At 43.5% G+C, this 9,554-nt stretch overlaps 1 pseudogene; it reads left to right on the forward strand.

Annotated features, from left to right (window-relative positions):
• Positions 1–8,828: 8,828 nt before the first annotated feature.
• Positions 8,829–8,940, forward strand: LOC118613475 (annotated as a pseudogene).
• The last annotated feature ends 614 nt before the right edge of the window (positions 8,941–9,554 follow it).

Consider the following 9,554-nt stretch of genomic DNA (forward strand, 5'->3'; position numbering starts at 1 on the left):
AGGCCACTTTCTTAACTTGCCTTTTATACTCAGCGATCTCATCTTCCACCTCACGGACCAAAGAGAAGCCGTGGAGTAGGGACATCCACAACCCCAGCAGAGCTGCCAAACCCTCCTCCTGGAGCAGGGGAGGTGGCTCTCCTGTGAACCATGGGTACACAAGACCCATAAAGAAAGGGCTAAGCCTTAGGAATAAAATCACCTTGAAAGGGACCTGAGTGGACTGATGATGATCTGACTATTCTATCTGCCTGATATAAAAAATAAATAAAGTAAAAATAAAAATAAAAATCCAATCCTCTCCAGAGTAGGATGTTAACTGAAAATTCGAAAACTGTCAACATACCATGTCCACCATTTAATGAAAAATTGCCAAGCATACCGAGAAGTAGGCTAAATGATCACAAATTGGGAAAATAAACAAATGAAATACACAGACCCACAGGTAGTGCAGATTTTGAAGTTATCAGACATGGATGGACTTTAAAATAACTGTACAATATGTTAAAACAAATGGATTATAAAACACTACTTAAATATGTTCTGGAAAAACAATAAAATAGAAATCACACGACTAAAAATAGCTCAATGAAATAGCGGAAAGCGTATAGGGCTTATGAAAAATTTGATAGAAAGAGATCAGAGCACAAAGAGATGAAGGTAGAAAATACCGAAAAGAGTCTAAGGAGCCGCGGGGCCGGGTGACTCAGTCTAATGTGTGTGCGGCGGGAGTTCCAGGAGGGAACAGAATTGGACAGGAGCAATATGACAATAAACTGCCAGAAAATTTTATAAAACTGATATTTTTTTAAAAATCTAGCCTGATTTAAGAAGTTATGTGCGCCTGAAACAGGATAATTATAAGAAAAACCATACTTTAGAAAGAAAAAATGAATCCGCAAACGTTGGAACTGAGTCACGAGGAGGAGGACGCCCAGGGCCAGCAGGCGTTCGGTCGCGGCCGGCGCGTCCCTGCGCGGTCGGCCCAGCTTACGCCCCGCCGCCTGTCCCGCCGCCTGTCCCGCCGCCTGTCCCGCCGCTGTCCACCTGCCCCGTGACCCCTTCGCTCTGTATTCTCGCAACAAATCCAAACTCCCCTGCCTTTAGTCCAACCTACGTGCCGCCCCCACTCTATGCAATATGCTGCCCCACTTCTGTGACCGACTGCTCATAATTCGGGGCGACCCTTGAAGACCCAAACTATTTAGAATGTTAGAACGCTAGAACTCTTCCGACTCTCTCATTGTCATACCACACTAGTCGATTTCTTCCAAGCTCTTCCACTATTTAATATTAGCTCCTCCGTTCGCTTGTTACCAGACATGGATGGACTTTAAAGTAACTACACAATACGGCAAAAACAAACAGAGTAAGAAAGAATGTATTCTAAATCTATTAGCAGACCAATATGTCTCAAGCATTTAAAAGAGAAAAATACAGAATCCATAAATAACAGAGGAACACAAAGGATGAGACAGAGGCATAAAACTGAAATTGAAGAAAAGTAAAAAGATGTAGGGTACAAAAAGATGATGAGAGGAAACGCCGCTTTAAAAAAGGCGCTGAAAAATAAGAGCACTTACTGCGGTTTTAAAAAGAAAAGTGGACCGTTTGTCAAAAGCAAAGATGGTTTAACTTGGCGTCAACAACACGGGAAGGATTAAAGAACAACATCGCGCTCCTCGGATACAAAGGTACCACGAAACACTGACTAAGAAGAAAGTTGAGATGTGAAATACAGGAGAGTTCAAAATACAGAGGAAAAAAAGGAAATGAAAACGGAAAAGAAAACCAGGTAAAGGCGAAAACAAATCATTTACTGAAGGGCAAGACGGAAAATAAGAACAATTGTGTAAAGAAGAAAACATCCCCATCTCTCAAGAATAAAAGCAGACTTTCATGGAGGGAGACAAAAAGCAACTGTCTTAAATCTGGTGAACTACCCGGGACAAAAGAACATTATTGACATATACAGGGTGGGTAGAGGTTGAAAGAAAGTAAGGGAGCTGAGATATAAAAAGGGGATTGAAGATAACCTTGGAGTAAATTAAAAGGCACGAACAAAAGTAGACGAGACACAGAGAGAAAAACTCATCTGTGGGGAAAACACAGTACTTGTACTGCACAAAATGAGAAAGCTCCGTTACTGTGAGGCGCACATCGAAGACAATGTACCGAATACGGGGGTCAGAAGTGATCGCAGGACAGGTAATGGAGGCAAGGCAGGAATCTGAGCCTGCCTAAGAGTCAGTGAGAGGGATGATCGCGATGCACTGGATTCAAAGACAGTGACGACGGCGCACACGGCACAGGAAGAGGCAAGAAAAGGCGACAGAGCTAAGATGGAACCAAAACACAGCCTGAGGTCAGGAAGAAGACAGAAGAATGTTCCGGGGTGATGAGGGAAGAGGAGACGTGAGAAAGCCAGTGCAAAATGAGTTTAAGGAAAAGCACCTTACGACATCTAGGGAAGAAAGGAAGCGCCTAAAGTGGAAATAACGAAGACATAGAGAATGCAAAAAGTCTTCACTGGATTACCACGGCAGAGAGTCAGGATAGCTTCAAAATCCGATGGCGACAATGGCCCTCTGTGACTCAAGCATGAGAAGGCAAAACGGGGTGGGACAGGATGAGGAAGGAAGGGGGACCCCCAAACGCCAAGGGCTTGATGGCCTACTTGTTTAGGGGAAAAGTACACCCTGCCAGGAATCAAATGAAGACAGCCGAGTTAAATTAAATGAGCAAAATAAATAAATTAACAAAGGGGAAGAAAAGCGAAACTGTGTAAATCTGAAAAAAAGTATTCTGTGCACATATGTGTTCTATAAAAGCCATTTCAAATCTATAAAGAATAACAGATTACAGAAAAGATGCAGTTTCGATTATTTTTTGGAAAAACAAACCTTGCCCTACCTCACATCACGTACCCAAGTCACTTCCAAGTGTGGAAATGTTTAATCATAAGGAGTAAAATGCAATTAAAAGAAAATATAGTGAATGTTTATCCGTTTTCAGGCACAGAATGACCTTTTTGAGAACATATGGAAAAGTACATCATAAACTGAGTAGATAAAGCATTTGAAGCCAAAAATTGTCGAGAAGACAACTATAATTGAAAATTGTTTTAATTTTTTAAAAAAAATTTAAAAGTCATCATGAAGAAATTTATAACAAACTAGGAAAACTATTGATAACCTATATGAAAAAGAATCACTGATTTTAATGTAGAGGGGTCTCTCTAGAATAAATGAGAAAAAGATCTTAATAAGAACAAGCAGTTGACAAAAGGAAATATAAATAGCCTAGAACTCATTTAAAAAGTTTAATTCCAATATTATTTCAGGAAATATTAAGTTTCAAAATAAGTTGTTATTCCTACCAATTTGGAAAAGCAAAAATAAAGTAAAACTCCATAATATCAATACCTCATAGAAATGGCACTCACATATGCCCCTGAGTCACACATAAATGGATGTAGTTATCTAGAAAACAATTTGGTAACACATATCATAGCCCCATAATTCAATTCGAGTCAAGAGAGGAATTTATCTAGAGGAAAAGAGCAGGAATGTGAAACATAAAAATTCTTCAGTGAGGCTAACTGCAGAACGGTAAAAGAAAAACACCGGAAATTAATATTTAATAATCTAATCTGATGGAGCAAATTGCTCAATATTCATAGGATAAAATATTGCCCAGGTGTCAAAAATGACGTAGTGGAAAATACATAATGACACGTAATACAGTTCACAGTCTCTACATGGATGAAAATATAGATAGCAGCCATCCTGATTAGCTGGGTAAAAACAATTTTTTGTTTTATTTTTCTTATGTGTAGTCTACATATTTAATCCAATAAATATAATTTTAGTAATATGGCAAACAATATAAAAATGTTATAGTAAAAGATAATTTAAAGCCATGAAAAATGAGTTTATAAGACAGGACATATATATTTGTAAAAACAGAGACTATAAACACACACGCGTATTTCTGATCACTATTCCTTGTTGCAGCTCTCACTAATATAAAATGCACTTTGTTTCTTAATTCAGTTAGTTCCTGCCTCCCTATCTAAGGGGTAAGATTGTCGCAGGCAGGAGTTTTTGTTCACTTTTGTATTAGCAGGTTTAGAAGATGTCCAGGCAGACGTACGTGTTCTGTAAACATGTGAAGAATGAATGAATGTTAAAAATAAAAACAACGTACTTGGTTAGTCTTCAAACAGAAAAAGACTGAAGGTTTCACGCCCTAAAAAACAAAGGATAATTGCAGAGGACAGAAAGAGGATAACTTGGTCGTTCAGCTGTCTTAGTTAGCTGAAAAACCAAATAAAAGGACAAAAGTTGATACGGGCGCGAGGTTCCATAAAGACTTAGCATTTACGAAAAACCGTTTCCCTTACAGCACTAGAGGGGACGGCGACGACTGTTTAGAGCTATTCTGTCCCATGGGATAAAAGGTTCCACGTTCCCAGGCAGAACGGTGACGAGCGTAAGCACTCTGGTAGAGGACAGGACCGGACGCAGACAAGTTAACGAACACAGTCATGTTTTATAATTCTTATGGACACAGTGATGGGCAGTACACATTACAAAGGATGAGGAGGGCGCCCTTTGGTCATCTAAGGAAAAATCCCGAGTGAGACTCCGAGAAGACCGATTAAATCTGCTTGCACTGGCCGGGGGGCCTCGCTGTACAGCATCGCCGTCCCTCTGGTGGGTGAGCGAAGCGCATTAGGGAATCCGAAGGGCCAGGTCCGACACAGGGAGAGAAGAGAGCTCGGCTCCGCTCAGCACAGGCACTCCAAGAGGTCAGAACGACCCGCTCACGGTAAGAAATGACTACAGGTGTACGTAAAGGCTAGAGTGCATAAAGAGCTCTGTTTCAGGTGTTCTGACAGAGACGAGAAAATTGCATAAGTTCTCCCAATTCTGCCAAAGCACGGGCGAGAGGCTGCACCGCACGCGGCAGACAGCACGTCGCACTAACGATGCCGCCTGCGTTTTGATGAGCCCTGCTCTGGGCGGACTCTGAGCAAGCGTTCGCCGAACGCGATCATGAATATGATTGCACCAGAGAAGCAACGCGCTCCCCTAAAGCGAGCAAGAGTAAGAGACACCTGCGGTGAGAACAGGTAACACAGCAGGGCAGCCTGGGAGCGGAAGGCGGTTCCAGGGGCGTAGAACAGCGGTGATGAGAGAAGAAGGCGAAGGGACCGTATGCCTGTGACAGGGGGGACCCATGGAGCATCGGCGGGGAATACGGCAGACCTGGTGCCGAAGGCAGAGAGATGGCTCACTGGGGATGGTTTATGACAGTCCTGCATTTCTCTGGAATGAATACGAGGTGTCGGGGTCACATGGGAACAGTTAAAACACGGGGGGGGGGGACACCTGGTGGGCATGGCGGGAGGGGTGAAGGATGCCGTGAACAGGTGGATGCAGCCGGTAAGTGCCGCGAGCGAGGATGGGCCTCGCGGGGACGCTGAAGGAAAGGTAAGTATCCCCGAGTCCCCCCTGCGGAAAGGAAGGTGCTTCGTGCTCACTGGCAGACGCCGACGCTGCGAGGGAAGCATCGTTCTAACTGAGGCCTTGAGGAAGATGCCAAGGATGCAAATTACTGACTGTAAAGCGAAGGGGCACTGATGCGCGCTGTGCATGGGTGGCGGGGGCGCGGCGGGGGCTGCCTTCCAGCCGAGCGTCCCGAGCGCGCGGAAGGAACGATGCGAACCACAACCGTGGGGAGCAGAGGTTTTTGTTTTTGTTTTTGTTTTTTAAATCTATCAAAGAGAAGAGAAGAACATCCGAACATCTGAGGGCTCTGGAATACCTTAGAAGAATGTGTGAAATAGCAGCACAACGTCGGCGGAAAACGAAGAGCGCATCCAGTGCCGCGGTGGACAAAACGGTACCCGTGCAAGTTACCGAGGGGGACGCGCCCACGAGAGTGCACCGACGGCGCATCCCGGCTGGACGCCGACACTCCCTGGCTCCTCGGGGACACTGCGCCCCGAGTCCTTTTTTTAAAGATAGTATTTAAGGATTTTGAATGAGGAAAAAGATAAAATGGATGGTACTGCATCCATGTATAAGTTTCGCCAGGGACCTGCCTGTAGGGGACGTGGCTGAGCGGACATACCACTTACCCTCTCAACACGCTTAGGCGTCTCTGAAACACAGACACACTCACTCACCTAGGTCGTTCATAAAATTGCTCAGCAAAAATTATACTGACGTAGCTCTGCGGGCGTAAATATAATGCACCCCCTGTGTCACGAAATCTGGATGTTGTGGGTCAGTCCTTGCATAAAGAGACTAGGTGTGCGAGAAGCCACTCTATGAGCTACAGTGTGCCATGAATTGCTTGCTGCCATCGCGATTCCGGGACCCATCACTTGCGGCTGCCCCGTGGTGGCTCCTAACCATCCCCGTGAAAAATGAGCCTGTGTTTCTTATGTAAAAACACTGTATTGAGCTACAAAACAGGAAGTGAACGGCCTGGAGAGGCAGGTAATTTAAGAGGTCAGGCTTTCGGATAGAACACGACGCTGCACTTAGGGTAGAAAGAACAAATAAGGCTGCCATGGAGGTGTGAGCTACTATTTCTCCAGGGCTGTCCGCACTGATCGGCAGCGCGTCTGATCTGCCCATTGTCCTCCTTTTCCGCTGCCCGGGGTCACGTCCAGGCAGGAGCGAGCCTCTTCTTCTCCATCACCACCTGCATGTCCTTCTTCAGAACTCGCCTTGCTGACTTCTGTGTTGCTACCCTCAAATGCGTCCTCTGCAGTGACTGAAACATCCTATCTGACCAACTCCCCTGCCTATCTGCCTTTAATGGTTTCTCCTCACAAACAGAAGAAAGTCAATACTCTTACCTCAAAGGCTGAGCAAAATATTCCACGACCTTTGTCCACCATTCCTTCCACCCTCACCGCCCCCAGCTCACCCACATCTACTGCCTGGTGAATGTTCCAGCAATGCTGAATTACCTGCGGGCCAGCACCGGCCTTGCCGCTCCCCTCCTCCAGACTGCTCACGTGCCATGCTCTCTGTCGGAAATCGCTCCGTCTCTGTGACGACCATGTGCTGTAACAGCGCTGCCGAGTGTCGCCTGCCTCTGCGAGGCATCTCCTCTTATCTTTAGGGTCAAGAACTCTCTCCTCCGTCCACGCGTACGTGCTTTTGCCACGGTGCCTCTCACACTGGAATTTAACTGTTGGTCTAATCATGTGTTTTCCCTTCTGGATTGTGATTTTTTTGAGAGCAAAGACTATTTTTTTTAATGAATCTTTCTAATCTCAACATTTTGTAAGATGCTATGTGTGTACCCAGCTCATGATATTTGTTTTTGCATCTCTACAGCACAGATTAATTGGATACACGTAATCTGGGGGTGCACTAAAATACAAAGGGAGAAAAGTAATATAGACAACAAAGAGTAAAACAAAAAATTAAAGAATTTAATGTGTCCTGAGATTTTTTAAATAACAAAATGTGATAATTATCTATTAAACAAGAATAGTGTGTCAAAATAACCCATTTATCTTTTGACTACTAGCCAAAAGGTATTTAAAAATTATGCCCCCAAAACATGAAGACTGTGTGTGAGAAAACGATAGCTAAACACATTTACCTTCAGTTAAATGTACTATCTCTGTACTGTGGAAAAAGAAACAGAGATGTGCTGCCAAGATAATAGAGAATAGCAAAGGGACTGCTGACTGAACGGGAGGATGTAATGCACTCGGCCTGCCGTTCCGAACAAAAAAAGTTTTATAAGGCAGCAGAAGAAATGAAATGCTTAGAAACTCTTAACCGCACAGGGTAAGTACAACAGCCCCAAGTTGTGAGGAAGGGTCCCAATCCGCAGACAGAACATAAACTATGAAATTGATGAATAATACATAGAAATGATGATAAATTTTACTTAGCACAAGAAGAGAAACGTCAGGTAATTCGTCTGTTGTGCGAGGGGAAAAAGACCATCTTCCTCGGGACAAGAAGAAGTAGTGATGGTTTCATACACTGAAAACGGAAAAGAATTTTCTGAACTCGACTAGGCTCAACAGAGAATCCCACGCCACGCGACAAAAATGAAGAGAAGAATTTGCCTGTGAGGCCAGAACACTAATACCGGCGACAGAACAGAAAGGCCTCATGGAGGGAAGGGGGCCCTTCTGGGGGAGGGCCAAAGGAAGGATGGCCAGGAAGAAAGACCCAGCCACCTACAACGGAAGAGATGCTCGAGAGAGGAACGCGGAGCAGAGAGTGCGGGCCCTCATTCAAAAACGAGAGCCCGGGGTGCTGGCGACGTTTGGAAGACGGCAAGGTAGGCAGTACATAAAACGAAGAAAACACTAGATGCGTAAAAAGGAACACTTTGATCTCTAGGCGCTACGTGAGAAATCCAATGATAAAGACATGAGGAAATCCGATGCACCCAACACATTAAAAAAAGAAAGGAAACACCTCTCTTCCAGGCTGTCTACTGGGAAGGAGGAAAGATGAATGTTTGTTAGGCTGAGGAAACTCAATGCTTTTCTGAGAAAAAAAATAAAAAGATAAAACTTTTTAAAAGAGAGTTCTGAGAACATGTACAGGAGGTGAAAATACAAGTAAATTACGTAATCAAAGAGCAAAAAAGAGAATTTACTATGACAGTTAACAGAGTAAAACAGGAAATAACTAAATGTGTATAGAAAGAGACCTATAGAGTCTGATCTAAATGCAAGAATCCTCAGAATCAGGTTTCTTTACTAGGGATAGGAAATGAGACAATGATTCTGGACCGAGGCATGACAGCCAGGGAAACAGAAAAACAGTATAGTCTATGGCCACGCCACCCTAAACGTACCGGATCCTGTCAGAAGCTAAGCAGGGTCGGGCCTGGTTAGTACTTGAATGGGAGGCCACCTAGGAAGACCAGGTGCTGTAGGCATAAAAAATAAAAAATAAGGGATTGTAAGCTGACAAAGTCCTTGCAATCTGTGAGGTCAACCAAGGGTTGCCTCATCTAAAAAAAAAAAGAAAAGAAAATTCCTATTATTTAGGATTGATCATAAAAGCCATAATATCCACCACAGTTTTTTTATTTAGTGGCAGGAAGAAAGTTTTCCTGCTGAATACAACTTAAATAAAGAGTGAGTCCAAAATAGGAATAGTGTCACGTTTAAATTACACGTCAAAAACTGAGTACCTTAAATATACAAGTTAAATATATTTGTTGTCAGTATGAGTATTCATGGTGATGTACATGTATATGTACTTCCAAAGCATGTGCCCACCACCTGCTCTCTGAAAAAGCCAACACTAAGTACCACAGAAGATAAAACTAAGCACAAGACACTGTAACTTTTACACACTTATGATCAAACTTAGCAGTCAAAGCAAACATGAAAAATGGAATACTAACAAAATAGTTAAACAACTGTGTAATAAAGCAATGGAAGAAATATCACAATTCCCTCTAATAATTATTACCAAATAACAAAAGCAGCATAAGATGGACAGATGTAAAGCACAATTTCCAGATAGACTAGAAGAATTTTACAG

The sequence above is a fragment of the Rousettus aegyptiacus genome, unplaced genomic scaffold, assembly GCF_014176215.1.
Source record: "Rousettus aegyptiacus isolate mRouAeg1 unplaced genomic scaffold, mRouAeg1.p scaffold_m13_p_18, whole genome shotgun sequence".
NCBI lineage: Eukaryota > Metazoa > Chordata > Mammalia > Chiroptera > Pteropodidae > Rousettus > Rousettus aegyptiacus.